Source organism: Lissotriton helveticus, chromosome 1_1 (assembly GCF_964261635.1).
Source record: "Lissotriton helveticus chromosome 1_1, aLisHel1.1, whole genome shotgun sequence".
Taxonomy (NCBI): Eukaryota; Metazoa; Chordata; class Amphibia; order Caudata; family Salamandridae; genus Lissotriton; species Lissotriton helveticus.
In genome coordinates this window covers 1,743,324,374-1,743,348,487 of record NC_136057.1, presented here as the reverse complement: position 1 = coordinate 1,743,348,487, position 24,114 = coordinate 1,743,324,374, and positions in this window count along the sequence as shown.

Here is a 24,114-nt window from a genome sequence, read left to right as displayed (position 1 = left end):
TGGAAACCGGACTGTGAGGGGTCGAGGGATCCGTTTGTCTTGAGGAAGGCAGCAAGCTGTCTGTTGACGGTCTTCTCGATGACTTTGGCAGGAAAAGGGAGGAGCGAGATGGGGCGGAAGTTCTTGAGGTCGGTGGGGTCCGCTGTTGGTTTCTTCAGGAGGGCGCTGAGCTCGGCGTGCTTCCAGCTCTCCGGGAAGGTGGCGGTGTGGAAGGAGGCGTTGATGATGTCCCGGAGATGGGGTGCGATGATGGCGTCGGCCTTGTTGAAGACGTGGTGGGGGCAGGGGTCGGTGGGGGATCCGGAGTGGATGGTGTTCATCGTGCGGGTGGTGTCTTCAGTGCTGACCGGGGTCCAGTTGCAGAGGGTGGTGGTGGCTGGCGTTGGTTCGGTGGTTGGGTGCGTGGTCTGTGCGCCAAAGCTGTTGTGTATGTCGGCGATCTTGCGGTGGAAGAAGGAGGCGAGTGAGTCGCAGAGGTCTTGCGAGGGGGTGATGTCGTTGTTTCCGGCGCTGGGGTTGGAGAACTCGGACGATGCTGAAGAGTTCCTTGCTGTCGTGGGCGTTGTTGTCCAGTCGTTCTTTGAATGCTGTCTTCTTGGTGGCGCGGATCAGCTGGTGGTGCTTGCGGGTGGCGTGCTTGAGGGCGGTCCTGTTGTCTGTGGTCTGGTCGTGGCACCAGGCTTTCTTGAGGGTGCGGCAGTTCTTCTTGGAGTCCTTGAGTTCGTCGGTGAACCAGGGGGTTTTCTTGCAGCCGGGTCTGCTGGGAGGGTTCTTAAGTGGTGCGAGGTCATCGGCGCAGGCGGTCAGCCACTGAGTGAGGTTGCTGGCTGCTTTGTTGGGGTCCGTTGTGCTGGTGGGAGGGTTCTGGTTGAGGGAGGCGGTGATCTGCTCGGCGGTGATCTTGCTGCAGCTCCGGTGAGGAACCTGTTGCGGGTGGTGGTGGGTCGTGGTTCTTCTGAAGCTGAAGTGGACGCAGCTGTGGTCAGTCCAATGAAGTCCGGTGGAGTGGCTGAAGGAGATGTGCTTGCTGGATGAGAAGACGGGGTCAAGCGTGTGGCCGGCGTAGTGGGTCGGGGTGTTCACCAGTTGCTTGAGTCCGAGGTTGGCGAGGTTGTCCAGCAGGGTGGTGGTGTTGTTGTCATTGTTGATCTCCAGGTGTAGATGAGAGTGCCTCTGAGGGTCGTCTTGGGGTCGGTGTGTATCTGGAAGTGGAGGTGTTCGGCGGCGGTGAAGGTGTTGTCGGAGTTGGTCGAGATGCAGATGGTGTTCTTGTGTACGATGGCGATGCCTCCTCCCGTCTGGTTGACGCGGTCCCTTCGGGTGATCTTGTATCTGTCCGGGATGGCGATGGCGATGTCGGGCGCTGAGGAGGCGTTCATCCAGGTTTCCGTGAGGAAGGCGACGTCTGGTGCTGTTGTGTCGAGCAGGTTCCAGAGTTCGACGGCGTGCCTGTGGACGGAGCGGGTGTTCAGCAGGAAGCACTTCAGGTGGTTGTTGCTGGGGCTCAGTTTGGCGGGAGCGGTGCAGGTCCGGAGGCAGGAGAACTTGCAGGCTTGGCAGGTGAAGGGTCCGTGGGTGCGTCTCGGGGTGGCTTGGTAGCAGGCGGGGTTCCGGCCGGCGTTGAGTGCGTAGAGCATGGGTACTCACAAACTTTCTCTCGGGGCCAAATTTACAGTGTGGTTTGTGGCTGAGGGCCGCACCGGTGGGGGCGGGGTCAGAGGGGGAGGGGGCGGGGCTAAAGCTAACAAAAATTGTGACCATGAGGTTAAACACAGGTCCCTGCAGCAGACACCTTCGTCCACTGAGCCACCAGACCCAGCATACACACATCTTTCTCTCTCTCCCTCCTTCTCTCCCTCCTTTTCTCTCTCTCCCTCTCTCTCCCTCCCTCTCCCTCTGTGTCTCCCTCCCTCTCTCTCCCTCCCTCTCCCTCCCTCTGTGTCTCCCTCCCTCCCTCTGTGTCTCCCTCCCTCCCTCTGTGTCTCCCTCCCTCCCGGTGTGTCTCCCTCCCTGTCTCCCACTCTCCCTCTGTGTCTCCCTCCCTGTCTCCAACTCTCCCTCTGTGTCTACCTCCCTGTCTCCCACGCTCCCTCTGTATCTCCCTCCCTGTCTCCCACTCTCCCTCTGTGTCTCCCTTCCAGTCTCCCTCTCCCTCTGTGTCTCCCTTCCAGTCTCCCACTCTCCCTCTGTGTCTCCCTCCCAGTCTCCCACTCTCCCTCTGTGTCTCCCTCCCTGTCTCCCACTCTCTCTCTGTTTCTCACTCCCTGTCTCCCACTCTCCCTCTGTGTCTCCCTACCTGTCTCCCACTCTCCCTCTGTGTCTCCCTCCCTCTCTCTCCCTCCCTCTCCCTCCCTCTGTGTCTCCCTCCCTCCCTCTGTGTCTCCCTCCCTCCCTCTGTGTCTCCCTCCCTCCCGGTGTGTCTCCCTCCCTGTCTCCCACTCTCCCTCTGTGTCTCCCTCCCTGTCTCCAACTCTCCCTCTGTGTCTACCTCCCTGTCTCCCACGCTCCCTCTGTATCTCCCTCCCTGTCTCCCACTCTCCCTCTGTGTCTCCCTTCCAGTCTCCCTCTCCCTCTGTGTCTCCCTTCCAGTCTCCCACTCTCCCTCTGTGTCTCCCTCCCAGTCTCCCACTCTCCCTCTGTGTCTCCCTCCCTGTCTCCCACTCTCTCTCTGTGTCTCACTCCCTGTCTCCCACTCTCCCTCTGTGTCTCCCTACCTGTCTCCCACTCTCCCTCTGTGTCTCCCTCCCTGTCTCCCACTCTCTGTTTCCCTCCCTCCCTCTGTGTCTCCCTCCCTCCCACTGTCTCCCTCCCTGTCTCCCACTCTCTGTTTCCCTCCCTCCTTCTGTGTCTCCCTCCCTCCGTGTCTCCCTCCCTCCCTCTGTGTCTCCCTCCCTGTCTCCCACTCTCTGTTTCCCTCCCTCCCTCCCTCTGTGTCTCCCTCCTTCTGTGTCTCCCTCCCTCCGTGTCTCCCTCCCTCCCTCTGTGTCTCCCTCCCTGTCTCCCACTCTCTGTTTCCCTCCCTCCCTCTGTGTCTTCCTCCCAGTCTCCCATTCTCCCTCTGTGTCTCCCTCCCAGTCTCCCACTCTCCCTCTGTGTCTCCCTCTCAGTCTCCCTCTCCCTCTGTCTCCCTTCCAGTCTCCCACTCTCCCTCCGTGTCTCCCTCCCTCCCTCTGTGTCTCCCTCCCTGTCTCCCACTCTCTGTTTCCCTCCCTCCCTCGGTGTCTCCCTCCCTCCGTGTCCCCCTCCCTCCCTCTGTGTCTCCCTCCCTGTCTCCCACTCTCTGTTTCCCTCCCTCCCTCTGTGTCTCCCTCCCTGTCTCCCACTCTCTGTTTCCCTCCCTCCCTCGGTGTCTCCCTCCCTCCGTGTCTCCCTCCCTCCCTCTGTGTCTCCCTCCCTGTCTCCCACTCTCTGTTTCCCTCCCTCCCTCTGTGTCTCTCTCCCTCCCTCTGTGTCTCCCTCCCTCCCACTGTCTCCCTCCCTGTCTCCCACTCTCTGTTTCCCTCTCTCCCTCTGTGTCTCCCTCCTCCCTCCCTGTCTCCCTCCCTCCCTCTGTGTCTCCCTCCCACTGTGTCTCCCTCCCTGTCTCCCAATCTCTGTTTCCCTCCCTCTGTGTCTCCCTCCTCCCTCCCTCCCTGTCTCCCTCCCTCTCTCTGTGTCTCCCTCCCTCTCTCTGTGTCTCCCTCCCTCCGTGTCTCCCTCCCAGTCTCCCACTCTCTGTTTCCCTCCCTCCCTCTGTGTCTTCCTCCCTCCCTCTGTGTCTCCCTCCCTCCCTTTCTCCCTCCCTCTCTCTGTGTCTCCCTCCCTCTCTCTGTGTCTCCCTCCTTCTGTGTCTCCCTCCCTCCGTGTCTCCCTCCCTCCCTCTGTGTCTCCCTCCCTGTCTCCCACTCTCTGTTTCCCTCCCTCCCTCTGTGTCTTCCTCCCAGTCTCCCATTCTCCCTCTGTGTCTCCCTCCCAGTCTCCCACTCTCCCTCTGTGTCTCCCTCTCAGTCTCCCTCTCCCTCTGTCTCCCTTCCAGTCTCCCACTCTCCCTCCGTGTCTCCCTCCCTCCCTCTGTGTCTCCCTCCCTCCCTCTGTGTCTCCCTCCCTGTCTCCCACTCTCTGTTTCCCTCCCTCCCTCGGTGTCTCCCTCCCTCCGTGTCTCCCTCCCTCCCTCTGTGTCTCCCTCCCTGTCTCCCACTCTCTGTTTCCCTCCCTCCCTCTGTGTCTCCCTCCCTGTCTCCCACTCTCTGTTTCCCTCCCTCCCTCTGTGTCTCCCTCCCTGTCTCCCACTCTCTGTTTCCCTCCCTCCCTCTGTGTCTCCCTCCCTCCGTGTCTCCCTCCCTCCCTCTGTGTCTCCCTCCCTGTCTCCCACTCTCTGTTTCCCTCCCTCCCTCTGTGTCTCCCTTCCTCCCACTGTCTCCCTCCCTGTCTCCCACTCTCTGTTTCCCTCCCTCCCTCTGTGTCTCCCTCCTCCCTCCCTCCCTCTGTGTCTCCCTCCCACTGTGTCTCCCTCCCTGTCTCCCACTCTCTGTTTCCCTCCCTCTGTGTCTCCCTCCTCCCTCCCTGTCTCCCTCCCTCTCTCTGTGTCTCCCTCCCTCTCTCTGTGTCTCCCTCCCTCCGTGTCTCCCTCCCAGTCTCCCACTCTCTGTTTCCCTCCCTCCCTCTGTGTCTTCCTCCCTCCCTCTGTGTCTCCCTCCCTCCCTTTCTCCCTCCCTCTCTCTGTGTCTCCCTCCCTCTCTCTGTGTCTCCCTCCCTCTCTCTGTGTCTCTCTCTCTGTGTCTCCCTCCCTCTGTGTCTCCCTCCCTCCCTCTGTGTCTCCCTCCCTGTCTCCCACTCTCTCTTTCCCTCCCTCTCTCGGTGTCTCCCTCCCTCCGTGTCTCCCTCCCTCTCTCTGTGTCTCCCTCCCTGTCTCCCACTCTCTGTTTCCCTCCCTCCCTCTGTGTCTCCCTCCCAGTCTCCCACTCTCTGTTTCCCTCCCTCTGTCTCTTCCTCCCTCCCTCTGTGTCTCCCTCCCTCCCTCTCTGTCCTCTCCCCTGTGTGTGTGTCTCAGCCCTCAGCCCGGGCTGAGACAGCTTCCCCGGCCGCGCACACACAGCCGCACCAAGTACTTCATGGGTCTTTAAAAGACCATTTACATGTTAATTAGGCTTTGTGGAATTTCACCTCTTAGGCCCCTGCAGCTCCCCTCTGACAATCACTGGAATCCCCCGGGCCCCCACAGAGCAGAGTCTGAGTCCGCGCTGCTGCGGCTGTATTTGCGAAAACTATTTAATTAGTTTAATTCTAAACACAGGTGTCTGCAATGTCCGCGGTCCGCCCAGGAAGGCTTGCCGGGCCACCACCGGCCCGCGGGCCGTACTATGAGTACCCCTGGCGTAGAGGGTGGTGGAGTCGTAAGTCCGTTGTGTGGGCTGGCATCCTCGGGGGCCAGGGGTCCTGGTGCTGGGCGCGGTCCAGGCGCAGACGGGCGCAGACGGGCTTGCCTTTGGCGCGCCTTCGGCGCACAATCGGCATGCCCGCTGCGCGTGACCGATGCGCGTCCTCGCGGTCTCCATTTAAGGCGAAGTGGGAGGGAGGAGCAGCTGGGAGGCGGGAGCGGGGAGGACACGGAAAAAAAGGGGGCGGGGCCGCGAGATCACGGCGGCGGGGAGCGGGGCTATCACCAGGGGAAACAGGCAATACAGGGTACAAATATCACAAATATCACAATGAGACAGCAGGGGAAACAGTGAGGCAATACCAGGAAAAAACGAGCTAGGAAAAAACAGGCAAAAAACGGCAGATCGTCACAAAGCAGCAGCGAGGGGGCACACACACAGCTGGGGGGCCGTGCGGCGCGGGGGTGTCCTCAGAACAGGTCACACTCACCTGCGCTGCGCGGTCTCCATTTAAGGCCAAGTGGGAGGGAGGAGCAGCGGGGAAGCGGGAGCGGGGAGGAGCCAGAAGAAAAGGGGGCGGGGCCGCGAGATCCCGGCGGCGGGAAGCGGGGAGTGGGGCTATCACCAGGGGAAACAGGCAATACAGGGTACAAATATCACAAATATCACAATGAGACAGCAGGGGAAACAATGAGGCAATACCAGGAAAAAACGAGCTAGGAAAAACAGGCAAAAAACGGCAGATCGTCACAAAGCAGCAGCGAGGGGGCACACACACAGCTGGGGGGCCGTGCGGCGCGGGGGTGTCCTGAGAACAGGTCACACTCACCTGCGCCGCGCGGTCTCCATTTAAGGCCAAGTGGGAGGGAGGAGCAGCTGGGAGGCGGGAGCGGGGAGGACACGGAAGAAAAGGGGGCGGGCCGCGAGATCACGGCGGCGGGAAGCGGGGAGCGGGGCTATCACCAGGGGAAACAGGCAATACAGGGTACAAATATCACAAATATCACAATGAGACAGCAGGGAAAACAGTGAGGCAATACCAGGAAAAAACGAGCTAGGAAAAAACAGGCAAAAAACGGCAGATGGTCACAAAGCAGCAGCGAGGGGGCACACACACAGCTGGGGGCCCGTGAGGCGCGGGGGTGTCCTGAGAACAGGTATTAAGCTTTATTTATTTTTTAAACTTATGCTTTTGGGGTTTGTTTTTCAAAAACAAAAAAGTTTGGTGAGCATCACTGAAACATGATGGTGGCTCACCAAACATTCCATGGCTGCATTTCCTATTAAGGCCCAGAGATCACCACAGAACCAGCAGTGATCTCACAATATGGTGGGTGGTAGTTCATCAAGTTGGTGACATAATCTCCTCTGCCACTATGACAGATGGCTGGCCGCCCCTCAAACACTACCTCAGGTACTATGGGGCTTATTTACAAGTCCATTGCGCTGCCGGTGCGTCCTGTGTGACTTTTCATGGCCTTGTAAATATGCTTCCCTTTCACACATAACTCTGCGAGAAAGGGGCATTCAAAGGGTGTTGCTGCGGGTGTCCCCATGCAACATCCATGGAGCCGGATGCATTCCCAGATTTACAACATTTTGTAAACCTGGGAATGCATCAGAATCCTACGCTTCCCAAGGCGAGGAAAATGCCTTTAATGAATGTTCAGGAAGGTGTCGCTTCCTGCACAAAAAGATCCCCTCAGTGCAGGCAACCTTGCAAAATGACTCAAGGGTGTCTGTACTGGTGCACAGCTGCTGTTTGTGCACCAGCGCCGGGGAGGACAGGAATGCGCCGTATATTGTAGATTCTGCCCTTTTATTTTGATGCACAACAGTGAACCAGGAAGGCTTGCTGTGCTGATGTGCATTAAATATTCTAAATGAGGCCCTCAGATTATAGTCTGCCTTCAAGCGCAGGTAATCTGTAAACCCATAGGAAGAAAGGTGTTGTATACAGACAAATTAAATTACCCTGTTACCGATAATACGTAAAATTGCTGCAAGGGTGGTCTCCAAACAGCTGACTACCTTGTCAGAAGAAGAAAATTGCCTTGATGCATGGAAATTAGGTTTTGGGTCTGAGAGAGAGATTGAGACTGCTATTGCCCTTGCTTTAGATGAGGTGTATCTAAGTTATACTGATGCGCTTATCATTTTGGATTTCCCCACAGTCCCTCGGATGGTGGATCACAACATTATGATAAGGGTTCCCGGTTTTATGGCATTTCTGTCTGTATTTATCCATATTTCTTTTTTGGCATCTTATTGATATTTATCCATATTTATTTTGTGTTTTGGGAATAAATCTATTCATAATATGGTATATTTGCAAGTTAATTCAACAAATAAACATGCACTCATACTTTAATGCCTGTTGCATTTTAGAAACTTAAGCAGCCAAATATAACATAACATTTCTGTCTGTATTCATCCATATTTTTTTGGGGGGCATCTTATTGGTATTTATCCATATTTATTTTGTGTTTTGGGAATAAATCTATTCGTAATATGGTATATTTGCAAATGTATTCACCTAATAAACATGCACTCATACTTTATTGTCTGTTGCATTTTAGAAAATTAAGCAGCCAAAATAACATAAGACTATTCCCACACATACATATTAGCATGCTATATAAATATATGTTAACACATGTCTGTATTTAAGGAAATCCTATCCTGTTGTTAACTCCCCTTGCTGTCTCTCTGCTCAGCTGTTGACCTGGAATTCGTGAAGGGCAGCATGGAGGGACACTCACAAGAAGCGCAATATTCTGTATTGTTCCACTTTTAAAAATAAATACAAACCGGAAACACATTGTTTTCTGTCTGTTTATACCTGTAAAAATCAGTAAAAACTGAAATGGTGGGCTTAATTACTAGCAAGCATCTTATGGACTTCAGCATAAAGGGCCCGGCATTAGTTTGGTTCACCGCCTTCTTGAAAAATGTATCTTAATCAGTCAAGCTTTCACCCTATCCTTCAGCTTTTTAGGAAGCCATATTTGGAGTTCTGCAGGGTTCTTCCCTGCCACCCAATTTTTTTAACATATACATACGCCTTCTTCTCTCTCTTACAAAATCCTTTGTGCCTTACGTAGATGATACGTAGTTGGTCTTTAGTTTAGATCAACACATACCACATGATCTGCAGATAATATAGCTACACTTCTATCTGCAGTCAGTCATGGGTGGCCTTCAATTTTTCAGTTTATCTCAAATAAAACACAGCTTTTTTTGGTGGGGAATCAGTTATACCGACAGAAAACTGGTTTCCATCTGGCCCAGCTACTTAGGCCCTGCTCTGTCTCCCTCCACTAAGGCTACTGTGCTTGCCTTTTGCCTATATAACCATCTAAGTATGAACCAACAGATTAAAATGAAATTACAATATTTCTTCTATTAACTCAGGGTTTTTAGAAAAATCCTACCTTTTTTAACCGAAGCATTTACATACTCAAATAGTATTAGTGTCTTACCAAAATTGATTATTCCAATACAGTGTATTTAGGTCTCTCAGAGACCTCTTACAACCTTGCAGGGAATTCAAAATGTGGCTCCCAGAGTAGTATATGGGCTGAACAAGCAGGATCATATTTCTCAAGGAATATTTTTCAAGCCCATTGTGTGATCTTTAGGGAATTCCATAGGACTGAAAGCCCCTTTTAGCATAAAGATTTCAAAGCTACGCCACAGAGAGCTACGCTTTAATCCCCAACTACTTTTTTATTTCCCTTGTTTTAAAAAGACTAGGGCTAGGGGCAGAGCTGTAACATACATAGGACCACATCTTTGGAATATTCACCCTTTTTGGATTAGATCCTTTGGGTCATACATGTATTTTCAGAAGGACTTGCCCGTCTGCGCCCGTACGCGCTCCGGTCGTGCCCAATCCCAGCCACGCTGCCAGTTTCAGACAAGGGTATGACAGGATAAGTTACTCTAAGGAACAACTGCTCAGCATTGGTGAGAGGGATGCTAGGGGGGGAAAACCTGTAGCCCTCGTTCAGGACAGCACGATAATAAACTGTGGCTTTATCAATAGTAGGTCCCTGATAAAGCACCACCAGGAGGTGTGAAATTTGCTAGAGGACATGGATCTGGATGTCCTTTTTTGACAGAGACCTGGACTAGCACTGACTTCTCTGTTAAAATAGGATTTACCTGTCCAGAAGGGTACAAAATGTTTCATAAACCAAGGGACTCTGGGAGAGGTGGGGGTGTCGGTGATTTTTAAAGAAAAGTGGAATCTCATGCCCCTGCAGGTTGACGATGTGGTGGGGATCGAATTACTGGGTTTCTCACTACAAGAGGCTAAAGGAAGACTACCAACAGGAATGGTCTGTTATAGACCTCCAGGGCTAGATACTCAGGGGCATATTATCAAGGGGTTTATCTCCGCTTTTTTGGCTTTAAAAGCCAAGAAAGCGGAGATAAAATGATCTCCCTATTACCTAGCTGTCGCTAACACCAGTTAGCGACAGCTAGTAGGAGATAGCGACCATCTTGGGCCCCACTTTGCATGTCAGTGATATTTATCACTAATGACATGCAAAGTGGGCGTGCCAAGATGTTATCGACTGGAAACAGTCGCTAACATCGCTATCTCCTATTACCAACTTTTGGAGATATTCGCGCTAAGCAGGAGGCATTTAGCTGCCCATAGGTATGCATGTAGAAGAAAAGGGTGAGAATAGATAAGTTAGCTCATGCAGGTACCTACCATCTTTGGAGAGGTCTGTATTGTATATATCAAACCATATAAACAAAGATAGGAAAGTGTATGACATGAAGGGTGCTCTGGAGTCCACACATCAGTGAAAGAGGAGCAACGGATAGAAACGGGGCTTCTACAACCAGCCGTGGTGTAAGCGCTGCGGAGACCACCTAGGAATGGCAGAGGAGCAACCAAAGGAATGGATATCAGCGATGGCTGCCTGAGGAGTCCACCTAGAAGCGGGGCTGAGATGAGTGAGGTTGGGTTTGTGACTAATGCTGTGGAAAGATGTAGATAGAGGAGGAACGTGAAAAGGAGGAAGAAAAGGACAGCCCAAAGGAAAGGTATATGGGGTGATCAGGTACAGGTTCTGGTCCACGGCACGTCCCTTCCAAGCCCAAAGAAAACACCAATCTATGATGCTCTCAATTTTTCGCCCTTTACCTGGATGCCTGGGCAGAATTCCAAGGAGATACCGTAAAGTAGGCAGAGAATGCTTGAGGAGTCACAACTGGGTATTGAAGGAAATAGGAACTACAGTGGAGAAAGGACTCGTGCAGGGAACCTATGCTGCAGCAGCTAAGGGTAAGGATTCAGTCACCACAAGACAACAAGAAATAATGCTTGAAGATCACACATTAAGAAATAGCAACGAATCACAAAGCTCTATAAAGACAAAAAGTCATACAATACGCTTTTATAGAATAATGCAGATAAACAGAACGTGCTCTAAACACAGTATGCTTCCTGCCTTTAATCAGACGTTTAGTCCAGTAACAAACAACGCCAGCCCTTTACGGTGGGTAAACTCGTTCATCAGTTGAAGGAGTGCGGAAGACACATGTCTCCCTTGTTAACGATTGAAGGGCCTCATGGTTGGGTATGGTGACGGAGGAAGCATTGGTTTGTAGCTGCAAGCCCTGTCATTGGCCGCCTCTCAGAGGCTTGTTAAACTCCACACTGATCATCTGTGGGAGGTGTCTATCTGCGGCCTGTGAACCTCATTTTATTTTATCGGTGAAGGCATCATCTGTGGGCGTCCATGAAGGCCTCCCCTGGCAGCTGGTGTAGGGATCGTCTCTCTGCGACCACTAAAACCCTTTATGGTTATTATAATTGCGAACCTCATGTTCGTTTACTGAAGAGCCTTGTATCTGCTGCTCGCCAATGGACGTTTTCGTTGTTTCTAAATAAAGGGCGACCTATATGCTTTCCATAATCTAGATATCAGTACAGGCGTTAGATATGTGTGGCCTACAAACACGAACTTCAGCTTTTGTACCGTCTATGTCGGCTCCTTATGCATCTTCAACAGTGACCAGTAAAGGCACCATTTGTCTATCTAAAGTCCATTCACCTCATCATCACAGGTCGTTGGTATAGGGGCCTGCAGTCCTCTCCATCGGCCATTGGTCAAGAATGTTCTGGAAGTCTTTGAGGCTATCAAGGGCTCACAGGGCCCGTCAGGAGAAACAGAGTCCTGTGGTCTGTAGGTCTAAATCCGCTGTCCACGCCTAGAGTTAACTCAACATCTTCCAGGCACTGTGGTTTAGACTGGTCTTCTAAAAATGACACCAGTGCACCCTTACTCTAATATTTGAGAACGTTAAGTTTAACCATTTTGTTGGATACAGTCACTGGGTCCATGTCCTTGTGTGTGGGATCGTGTGTTTATCCTTCTATGTGTCTGTCATTTTCTGTGATTGTATGCATGCTTGTGTGTCTTTGTCTCTGTGCAAAATACCGCCTGTTTGTCCCTGTGTGGCTATATATGTGCCCTTATGCCCTCGTTTGAGATTGCTTGTATGTCTATGTGCCTATACGTGACGACAGCGCGCTTATATGATTGGGTGTCTATGTTCCCATGTGTGGCTGTCTGTGTCATTGTGTGTCTAAATCTCAGTGTGTGATTATATCTGTGTACCTGTGATTGTATTGTATTGTATTGTATTGTAATTGCATTTATATAGCGCTTACCACCCCAGACGATGCGTCAAAGCGCTTTTTCGGCAGGTAGCACGCTCCTCCGGGACCCATAGAGGATTAGTGTTGAATTAGTATTGTGAAACATGCAAGTACATTTTAAGTGGTGGATAGGTTAGTCAGTTATTTGGATTTGGAATGATAGCAGAAGGATAGAAGAGGGGGAAAAAAAAGGTTTGTATTCATATAGCGCTTGTTACCCCTGATAGGTTGAAACATGCTAGTCAGGAAGCCCATAAAGGATTAGTGGTGAATTAATATGCCTCTCTGAGTCCATCTCCCTGTGTATAATTGTGTGTGTGCATGAACCCAGTGTGTCTAGGGTCCTGTGTTTAATGGTATTTGTGTCATTGTGTGCCCATTTTCGTAGTTGTTTGTGCCTCCTTATGTTTCCTGCTTGTCTCATTGTGCCTCTGTGTATCATTATTCCAGTGTGTATGTGTACCTGTATGTCAATATCGCCATATGCTATTGTTACGCACCTTTTGAGTGGTTGTATGTATACAAGTGTGTCAAGGCTCCTCTGTATGATTTCCTGGGTCCCTGTGTATCTAGGTCACTGTGTGCGGTTATGTGTGGTCTTATGCTGCCTGTATCTCAATGTGTCCATTTGTGCCAGTCTGAGTATCGATATGTGTATGACCCTGTGTGTGTTTATAATGTGTGTCCTTAGTTTGCCTATGTCCCCGTGTGTCCTTATATGTGACTGTATATGTCCCTGAGAGAATGTCCGCTTGGAGAGTCATGGTATGTGGTATGCAGTCTCCCAAGACCGGGATCGGTTTACTTTACACCCACTTCGCCTGGATTGGATTGTGCAGTATTTCGGCCTCCCTCGTGCCCTGCTCCTGCCTGATCTTGCCTGTTCCTAACACTATATTTAGAACATTTCACAGACCGGTCTCGGTGTGAATGGGAGACGCCGGCGGTATGCTCCTCTGTCGTCACCATCCCAAGGCATTTCCCGCCTCATCCCGTTCTGGTGCGCAGGCTCCCACAGCATCCTTCCGAGGTCCCGTCAGGTCGCACGTGGCAGCGGTATCACGTGCCACGTGCCGTTACCGTAAGACATGACGACGCTATGAGGATTTACGTCAGTAGCTTGGCGGGTGTGTCCAATTACGATTGCGGGTTTGGTGAGACAGGACGCGGCTGGCATCAACATGGCAACTAGCAACAGGCTTCAGGAACGGCTGGGGCCACAGTCTTCAGCGTCATGGTGCTACTGCTACTTCCGGTGCTTGGAGGTCCCCATCAGCAACATGGCCAAAATTATGTTCTTCATTTTTGTGACAGGCTTTGGGTAGGGTGACCAGATCGTGAGAACCAAAAACCAGGACATTTTGCAAAAACTGAAGGACTACAATTTGACATCAACGGAGCAGGGCAGACTGACAGCTGTTATCAACATAAGAACACAGAAAAGACATTAAGAAAATAAATAAAATTTCATTTCTAAACCCAACATCATACCTGTTAATGAAATTGCTTACTTATAACAGCTGCTCAATAGCACTGTTTTAGAACGCCCAAAAAGTATCTCTTACTGGTCTCAATCAACCCTCTCTAAAAAACCGGGACATGAGCCAAGATTGCCGAAACCGGGTCTGTCCTTGCAAATCCGGGACACTTGGTGAGCATAGTTTTGGGCACACGTAGGTCGTCAGCACCATAGTTGATGTGCTCTATTTTAGCTACAGGATTCATCCCCAGACTGTACTGTTCCATAGTAGCTGCAGGCGTGTAGAGTAGGACATCAGCTGCATGCCTGAGTAGTGAGTACCCTCCTTTAGCTGCTTGCATGTGTGAGCGCAGTAGACAGTCAACTGCAGGGCTGGGATGCTTTTCTTTAGCTGAATGCTTAAGAGTGCTCTTCTTTAGCTGAATGCTTAAGAGAGTACTACTCAGTGATCTGCAGGGCTATGGTTCTCTACTGTAACTGAAGCTTAAGAGACAGAACTTTTTTCATGTCAAACTTAGTCCAAGATTCCTTCACAGCACAAGTGGCCAAGATGATGGGAGCTGGGCAATTAACACCTTCCAAAGTGCTTCACCAAGCCCTAGAATACATGGGTTCCAAACAATGGTTGTCAATCCTAAATTTCCACATGAAATATAGAATGCTCCACATCATGGAGACAAATGTTCCACCCATCTGCCGAATTGCACCTGCTGCATTTCAAGAACCTTTGATGTACGACTGGTAACTGTTGTCGCCGGACCTGACTGAGAAAAGGAAAGAGTCCAGTTCGACTGAGGCCCATTGTGCCAACTTTGTAGAGAGACCCATATTCCCGCTCTTCCTCACCACCACAAGTCATGAGTTACTATGTTGTATGGTGAAGGACCCCAGTGGCAAACTGTATCAAACGAGCCACAATTCCCCCACAAGTCTCCCTTGAATCCTGCTCGGAACGTGGGGACACTGAGCCAGCTGGAGACCACATTAGAACAGTCCTCGGAGCAATTCGCTAAAGTACTACAGGCAATACATGACACTAAAACCACCCTGGAAACAAAAATAGACAGTCTCATTGGAAGTGCTCTTACTGCAAGCAGGCCAACGGAAACTGTCTGCAAGCGTGATGCCACAGAGTCTGCCATCACCGCAATGTTCCCCACTCAAAAGGTGGTACAATCGCAGGTGCAACTTATGAAGGCCGACATTAAGTGCCTGCAGCTGAGAACAGAGAATGCGGAGGGCAGATCGCATCAAAATGATGTTTGCTTTCTTGGTGTCCCGGAGAGGGCTGAGCTGCCCAACATGGAACTGGTCCTTGAGCAATGGTTAATGAAGATGGGCCTGGCCTGGAATATGGGCCCTAAATTCTTCTCTATTGAAAGAGCCCACCAGGCTCCAGGTTGCCACCCCCTCCGCCTAGGGCAGCCAGTGTTACGTGACTGCATGTCTGCTGAACTACAGGGATAGGGACTTAATCTTGCAAGGCTTTCGATCCAAGGGTCAATGGTACTGAGAGGGCTTTTCCGGTATACAGTGCAGAGGTGCAAGGTTGTCACAGTTCGCACACGGTGGTCAAGCAGCAACTGCATCAGATGGGCCTCAAATATGCCTTGCTCTTCCCCACAAGACTACAACTGGTGATGTGGAGACAACTCACTTCTTCCAGATGCCTCATGAGGACCGGCGAGAAAGTGGGTTCGACCCCAAGTGACGGCGCTCTGCTTGGTGGCTTGCGGAAGACAAAGAGCCAGAGAAGAAGATACAATTGGAAATCTAGGAACTAACCATCCAGTGAAAAAGTGGTTCAGGGAAGGCCGCAAGTGGTAGTGAATGTTTTGCAGCACTGCAGAAACCCCTATGCTGCCCTGTTGTTTGAGCATGGATTGAATGTAGAGACTGGCACCAATGGCTCGAATGTGTCACTGGATGAAGACGTTCGGGGACCAGACTTCACTCCCCGACTGGCCTATGTCATTATATAAGGTACACTTGATGCTGGTCACTGGAGGTCAATGGTGGCATGCAGAGGTATGCCTCTTGCTACCGGGCAGGGGGATTGCTGGAGGAGTTGGGTACTGGGGACACAAGGGGACACATCCATGCAGGGGGGCTCAGCTAAACGGGGTGCGAGAAGGGCACCACCAAGCTCCCCCTTGTTTCAGATTTGGACATGCTTACAATGTTATTTGATGTCTACCAGTTCAGATATTACTTATTTCTGCTTGGCTGGATATGCAATAGGCGATCATCCTTAGGGTAGATTTATAGGGTATTGTTTTGGGAGTTGTTGAAAGGTTGAAGTTCACGTGATGGAGGGCGCTACACAATATATTTTGCAATATATTTTTCATGGAGGAGTGGGCAGCAAGTGTCCACAAGGCCTCACATACCACAGCACAGATGGGGGACACCACACAAGTAACAGCTCCATCATACCATCTTGTGACATGGAACGTGCGGGTATGGCCATGCCCAGAAAGAGGCACACTGTGCTTACATACTTCACACGCCAGTACATTCCCATAGCAATCTTACAGGAAGCACATTTGGTGGCGTCAGAGCTACGAAGGGTACAAGCACATTGGAGGAGGACCATATATGGTACAGCCTATTCGACTTTATCCCGGGGAGTATTGATATGGATTGCACTCGGGGTCCCTTATGTGGAGAAGTCACGTAAAATAGACCAGGGAGGGCAGGTATGTGATCCTGGAAGGGCTGCTAGGTGGGCACCACTCTCTTTGATAGAGTTATATGCCCCTAATGTGCACCATCCTGATTTCCTGGCTTGTATGACTCATGCTCTCCTGCAGACCCCACAATCACTGAGCAAATGGGCAGGGGATTATAACTGTGTTCCAGACATTGAGATAGATCGGTCCACTCTCCCCTTGGGCGGAGAGGCGTGGTACAGGGTGACACAACACTCTAAAAAGTGGATGGACAACATGAGGCTATAAAATGTGTGCACCTGCAACATCGAGTAGCTAAAGATTACTTGTTGTACTCTCTGGTGCACAATATGCACACATAACTTGACTTCTTCTTTTGTAACGCGGAGGTGTGCAGGCGCGCAGCATCAATTTCCTACCTTGCAAGCACTGTCGCCGACCATAGCCCGCTGTTGATGCCATTGCACTGGGGTAGGGAAAGAGCCATAAATCTAACATGGCGGTTATGAGTGGCGGCCTTACAGGACCCACCATACTGTGACACAATAGCATCACATCTCATACAATTTTCAGAAAATAACATGGGGCTCCACTGCATCGCGTGCAACGAAATAGGAAGGTCACAAAGTGGTCATGCAAACCCATTGCATTATCACGACATATGAAGTGCAGAGGACCCTGCAAAGGCAACTACTAGGCGCTGAAAGGGAGTTGTGCAACATTGAAAAAGAGACCCCAACCTGTGCTGACAGGGTGAAACCACTTCAACAACTTAGGCAGATGCACAGGAACCGGGTTACTAGAATCTTGAAACTTGATTATAAGGAATATACTGCTCACCTGCATGGAGAAGGGGAACAAGCAGTCAGAATCCTGGCATGGCTGCTGCGAGGAAAGATGCCACGCTGCCAAATAAGGGCCATTCGCACCCAGGTAGACGTAAATGCTGCCTTTATAGAATACTATAGCACCCTCTATGCAGTGTGGGATGATGCAGCCTCAGACCAAATGTGGGATTTCCTGCAGGCGATTCCCCTTACTTGACCCAACCCACTCCAGCGTGCCGAGCTGGAGGCCCCATACAAGTGGACGAGATGTGTGAGGACATCTTGCAATTGCACGTAATAAAACACCAGGGACGGATGGTTTTCCTATAGAGTATTTTGCAACTTTTAGCACTCTCCTCATCCCGCACTTACTGAAACCATATAAGGAAGTGACAGATAGGGGAGTGCTCCCGGACAACCCTCAGGGAAGCCTTCATTGTTGTGGTTCCCAAACCGGGAAAAGACCTGCAGGATGTTCGGTCACACCGGCCACTCTCACTGTTACACCTAGACTATAAAATACTTGGGAAACTCCTGGCAAACAGGCTAGTGTCAGTTATTGGTAATCAGGTTCACAGAGACCAGAACGGATTCATACCGGAACGCAATACACTCTTGAAAATCCACCGCCTGTTGAGTTTGATGGGGACAAGCACTGGTGACACTGAGTACGGTCTAGCTGTGTTGCTTGATATAGAAAAGATGTTCAATACCCTAAGCTGGCCATATCTCTTAGCGGTGTTAGGACGATTGGGAGTGGGATCCACCTTCCTGCGATAGGGGAAGACTCTATATGGTAGACTGATAGCGAGGATTAGCACCATCATATCCAACAGGACTGAAATACACAGAGGCACTAGACATGGAAGCCCGTCGTCCACGCTTACCTTTGCACTCGCAGTTGAGCCTCTAGCGGCTTAGTTATGCAGTAGGGCCAGGGTATGGGGAGTGCAGGCATTTGAGGATTGGCATATAGTGTCTTTGTATGTGGCCGATGCCTTGATATATCTGCGAGATGCGCGGCATCCTTACTGCCACTGATAACAATGCTGAATTGTTTCGGAGATATGTCGGGCCTTCGCATCAATTGGTCCAAAACCTGTTTTTTCCTGCCCCAGTGGATAGCAGAGCTTAGGTGGGAAGCCATGATGCCCACCAGACCTGAATTGTGCTTTGATAGACTTAAATACCTGGGGGTTAGTGTCTATCTTTCTGATACAGATTTCATAGAACGTAACTTGGATAGAGCGGTGGCCTCAGCCAGTTGTTCTCTCCCCTTCTGGCTTTGTCTGCCCCAGTCCCCGATGAGCCGGGTGGCAATCGTACACATTTTCATTTTGCCCTATTTGTGTTACTTGTTTTTGGCTTGGCACTGCTTCCTCCTGAGTGTTTCTTTAGGGGCCTTCATGGGCTGGTTTCGGACTTGATCTAGGGGACGAGCTGGAAAAGAGCTGCAGCAGATGCCACAGCGTTCCTTGGTAGAGGGTGGCCTGAGGGCTCCTAACTACAGACTTTATTATACCTGGCTGGGGACTGCCCCGAGTGCGGAGAGGGAGGAGGTAAAATGCCCTGTAGGGCACTTACATCCTGGCGTGGCTGTGTTGCAATGTTCGTATGACTACACTAGACCCCAGACTGATGTTAGTGGCATGTAAATGTGGGTACAAGTATATATACAGTGCAGGAAAGCACCCGCTTTATGCACCTCAATTGTCAATTTGCAGCTGCCGATGGTAGGCGACCACATAGACTGGAGAGCCACGTGCTCTTGGACGGACAGATCTACTGCTGACTGAGGTTCTATATCAGGAGGGTGAGCTGAGGACATTTCAGACTTTAGGGGAGGAACTTGGGATAACAGTGGGTCACTTTCTAGAATATAACATCATCTATCATGTGCTCACCACTCTTTGGGGTCAGGGGTCTACAGATCCAAAGACACCCCCCCTTCTGCAATTTTTACTAACACACAGCGATGCCAGGAAGGTTGCACTGTGATATACAGTCCCTTACACACCCACCACTATGGGACAAAACTACCGGCTAGGTCCAAATGGGAAGCTGTCCTTGGCCCGCCCTGTCCCAAAAGCAATGGGCGGGTGCTAAAACGCAAGTCAAGGATGTATCCTGGAATCCATGGTTCAGTTACACACAATTCAACTCAACTATCTGCATCAGACATACCTGACACAAAACACATCCACCGCATTTTCTGGGGCCCTATCAGAGTGTCCGAGTTGCCATCACCAGATTGCTGATTTCTATCGCATGGTGTAGGACTGCCCGAATCTCCACCAGGGGTGGATTGAAATGACGAGCATGGTGCCAGACGTAGTGGAGCGCTTGATACCCCTCACCCCGATTATTGTCTCCTGGGTATAAGACCCAGAATGAAAGGTGCTAAGCACACTCGCAGGTTCATTGATCTGGCCTTGGTGCTTTTTAAGAAACAAGCACTGGATGCAAGACGCCGGCTCCATGAACTCATGCAATTGGCTAAGGCGGAGGTGGAGGCCATCACCAAAATATGACTTCTAGGTGGCAGGGGACCTAATTGTACTATTTCTGACACATATGTTTAAAAGTAGAGGCTGAGTGATGAAAGGCCACCCTGAGCAAGGAACTGTCATTAGTTGTGATTGTTGTACATGCTATTTTTAGAAGCACGTTGTTTAGCATATTATGGCGTTCTTATGGTGAATCATTACACCGGGGACTTATTACTGCCTGTATAGCGTACCCCCATTTGACTTTTATTTGCACTTATTACACTGTTTGTCCATGCAATTTGGTTATCATTCTATACCGAAAGCGGAAGTAGGACGGAAGCCAGCAGAATGTTCCGCCCCATCATGAGTGGCTCCAACATCATTGATACTGATAGGGCGTGAGCCCTGTCATGGTGGTTGTTTATTGTACTTCAGTTCTGTATAACCCCAATAAAGTGATTTTTTTTTAAAAAAAGTCAAAAATGCAGACACACCTTGTTCAGGGGGCTACACTCCTAGAAACGCCACTTGAAAGCACCTCAAAGGTAGGCTATGTTCTATGAACCTAGACTCAATAAACTTGCAACAAAATACTCACATCAATGAATCCCATAAATAACAAACACTGGCTGTAGTAAGCGAGCATCAATAGCAAGCGCTGCTGTATTAAGCGAGCATGCCTACAAAATGACGCAGGTGTCGTTTTTTAAATTTACCAAACAGCGGTGGATCGCTAAATAAAATTTAAAAATCAAGGTAGGGAAAAACACTTTTAAGGGAAGTTGCTGCCTGGTCAATAGCAAAACAAATATATATACTTTTGAAAAATGACCATAGGATGGGGGTGGAGCAGCAATGGGGAGAAGGAGAGTGGGAGTGGCCAGCAATTGGGACCGGTGGAGTGCGAGTGGGGAGTGGTATTCAAAAGAGAAGTACAAGAGCGAGAAAGAAATGAAGGGGCTAGAAGCACACGAGGATGAGCGCAAAACACTGAAGGCGAGAGTGAAAAGCACATGATCAAGAGAGAGGAACATGGAGCATTGCTGAGGGGGAGAAGAGAAGTACAGGAGGGAGACACCTAGAAAATGCATCCACTCTTGTGGAGTGCTTAAACAAAAAGAAAAAAGTAGTGCCTGAAAAGTATGCAGTGAAAGGACACAAGTTATGAAGCCATGGTCCAGAGGAGCGACAAATGCAGAAGAGGAAGGAAACCTCATACATGCTAATGAATAAAAAGCAAGTAAATGAAGAGTGACAGTAAAGTCAACCAATGATAAGCAATAAGCGGGCTCTCTAAGCCCACTGTACGCTGACAACAGGTCTTATTGCCAACAGACAGCTTGCACTGTCCGGTAGACAAGACCTAACAAGGAATTGGATGGGCTATCATTTATTTGTTTGTATTTTACAAATCTGGTTTGTGCTCAGAACAGGAGTTGGACTGCTTTTTTAGGTGAGGGGTGTTCCCAATTGGGGAGGGGCAGTCCCACTTGTGTTGGCAAGGGAAGAAAAACGTTTTTAGAAAGAGGATTGTCTAGGTTTCTTTTGAAGGATGTCAGGTTTGTTTGGTTCCTCGTGTCTGAGTGCATACAATTTCAAACTCTATACACCTGTGACTCGAATTGTTTGCCTCCTTGAGTTTGTCTGAATGCACTTTGTTTCTGTGATAATGTGACATATGGGTTCTCAAGATCTGAATAGGGATGTGATGACAACCTCATATGGTAGGTTGGTTTTATACCTTAGTGTCATTTGAAGACTGCATTTTATTGTATTTCATAAAGGCCTTACTTCTGCAGAAAAGGTGTTGACACGCTTTTTGGTGAGTGACATATTACTCTGCTAATCCCCATTAAACAAGACACACAAAGGAAAGGGCACGGGGAGCAGAGTGGTTTTGTTAATGGTGCTTTCACAAGGCATGATGTGCAGTTGTAACCCTTCAGTCAGATTAATCTGGATTCTGGCGTTAATGTCCATATTCCATGCTTTGGTTAGTCCAATGTTTCAAGATAAGGTGGTACTGATTTCATTTCAGCAATGACAGCCACTGTCTGTGGATTAGTTGATGTCATATGCACTAAGTGAGGACACAGATATCACAGATAAATATTTTTTTGTGCAAATGGTTTCTATTTTTACAAATACAGATAAAGAATGACAAAAAGTATGAATACAAAGTGGAGCAAATATGCACACTGCATTGTAAAGTATAGGACAATATGCAGGACAGTGGAGAACAGCATGCGTAAAATCCAGTATTTGAAATAGGGTTGATAATGATGGGGTTAATAATTGAATGATTGCCAAAGCGAGAGAAGAAGATGAAGCCCCAGAGAATAGTAAAAAGATAACATACCAGAGTGTGCATGAGTCTAGAACAAAGAGTAAAAGAAAATAAGAAAATATGACAGAGAGAGAGTAAAACAAAGAGATAGTAAGATAGTAGAAGGGTGAGGTGGGGGAGGAGGAGGGAGTTGTCACAGGCTGGTTGTGTTTGTTGAAAGTAGGTCTGCAAGGCAAATAGCAGGAGTGGGTAGAATTAGCACACATATTATGGAAAGGAGGATATGGTGTTGCCACTGGTGGAAGGGGGCTATGGAGGATCCATTTTTGGGGGCTAGATGTCTAGGGAGCTCCACAAGCCGCGTGAGTGAGTGAATTGTGTATTTTTGTATACATGATTTTGTCTGCGCTTCTGGTGGCACCTAAGATGTTCCATCATCTTTTGGATGGGACTTCTGAAGTGGATTTCCACTCTAGAAGAACAGTTTTTGTACCTAAGGCTATCATTAGGTCAAGTAGGAGTGAATCTTGTGTACTTAGGTTGATGTTGGGGTGATGTGCTGCTAGGCCTAAAGTAGAAGTCAATAGGGCCGGGTAGAAATTGACTTTGAATGTTGCATCTCGGGCCATTGCCGTTGGATCATTTTGCATGTGAGAAACATGTGTCCGATCTGCACGGGTGATTCCTCACAACACCAGCTTTTTTCTGATTGTGACAGCCCTAGTTTGTAAAGCCTTGATGGGGTCCAGTAGTTTTTGTGAATTGACCAAAATCTGGATAGTGCTATTGTCTGTCAGAATGCCAAATTATATGCCAGGTTGAGTCAGAGAAGTGTGAGCGTAGGATTTCCAGTATGTGCGATCACCATTTCTTTATATGAATTTTAACGATGTGAGTTTGTGGGGGATCTAAGAGTTTATAGATGTGGGAGGCAACATGACCTATTCGTTTGAGTTTCCCTAGGAGGTCGGGGAGGTGAAGTTTGTGTGATTTCGGAAGCCTCCTGATAGCACTTTTAGGTTTAAAGAAGCTGTAACTTTGATTGTGGGGAGGTCGTTGCACGAACTTAAGTCAGCTTAAGGAATGGGATTTAATGTTGCACCTAGGCCATCAATGGAGTTGCCTCTTTTGGCCCACTGTTTCCAGAATAGTTTTGCCTTCAGGTTTGCTTCTATGGTGATACCATGGTCGAAGCAAAAGTGAATCTTGTGGTTGTACAAGGTTTTAACAACGCTTAGATGGGTGGCTACCGCTTCTGCTATAATGGGGTAAGAGTAGGCCAAAGGCAGTTTTGAAAGACCGCTAACCATCAGAGTGGATTGAAGTGGAAAAGGGGGGAGTAATTGGGATTCAGTGTGTAAAGAGGAAGGGGGGAATCTGTGACCTTATTAAGCCACCAGTTACCATCCGCACCCTGGAAGGCTTATTGATATCTATGAAAGTTACGCATATTTAAGCCACCTTTGCATTTGTTCAGTTTTAGGGTTGGACTGGAGAGCTTAGCTCTCTTTTCTTTCCATAACAATTTCAAAATAGCTTTGTCAACTGTGCTAAAGGAAAGGTTTGATAAATTTATGGGGAGCATGCTTGTGAGAAAGTTGACTATAGCGGCTATCATCATTTTTGTTGATTCTGTCCTGCTCCACCAAGTCAAGAGTTTGGGCAACCGGGAGGATAGTAGGTAAGTTATTTTGCAGAGTGTTTTGCTCTTGTTGATTGAGACAAAGGTGTGTAGGTCTTTGCCAAACCAGATATCTAAGTATTTTAGTGCCACAGGTTGCCATTTTTAGTCAGAGTTACCAAGGATCATAGGGTGCAGTGAAAATTCATGGGAAAGATGTCAGTTTTAGAGCAGTTAAGAGTATAGCCAGATACACAGGAGAAACTCTCAATTATAGACATAGGGGCACATGCATCATTGTAAATTGCATTCGCATATGGTGCGAATCGCAAAATTCGGCCGTTTGCGAATGCAATTTCAACTTTTGGGATGCATCATAATTTCTGTACTTTTCGCAATTTAAGAAATCGCAAAATTGCGATTTCTTAAATTGCGAATGCATTTAAGGAATCTCAAATTGAGATTCCTTAAATGCAAAGCATCAAACTTAAAAAAATTGCGATTTCGCTAATAAGGGGAGCAAATTACCATGAAGTTGACCTTCATGGTAATTTGCGAAAACTTTGAAAAATGCACTAAAGTGCATTTTTCAAAGTTCCATTTTACACACTCACATGCCCTTGGGGCATGTGTGTGCAAGATGTACTTATAGGCAGATTTCAGGGGTGCAACAGGGTGTCCTTTGGACCCCCCTGC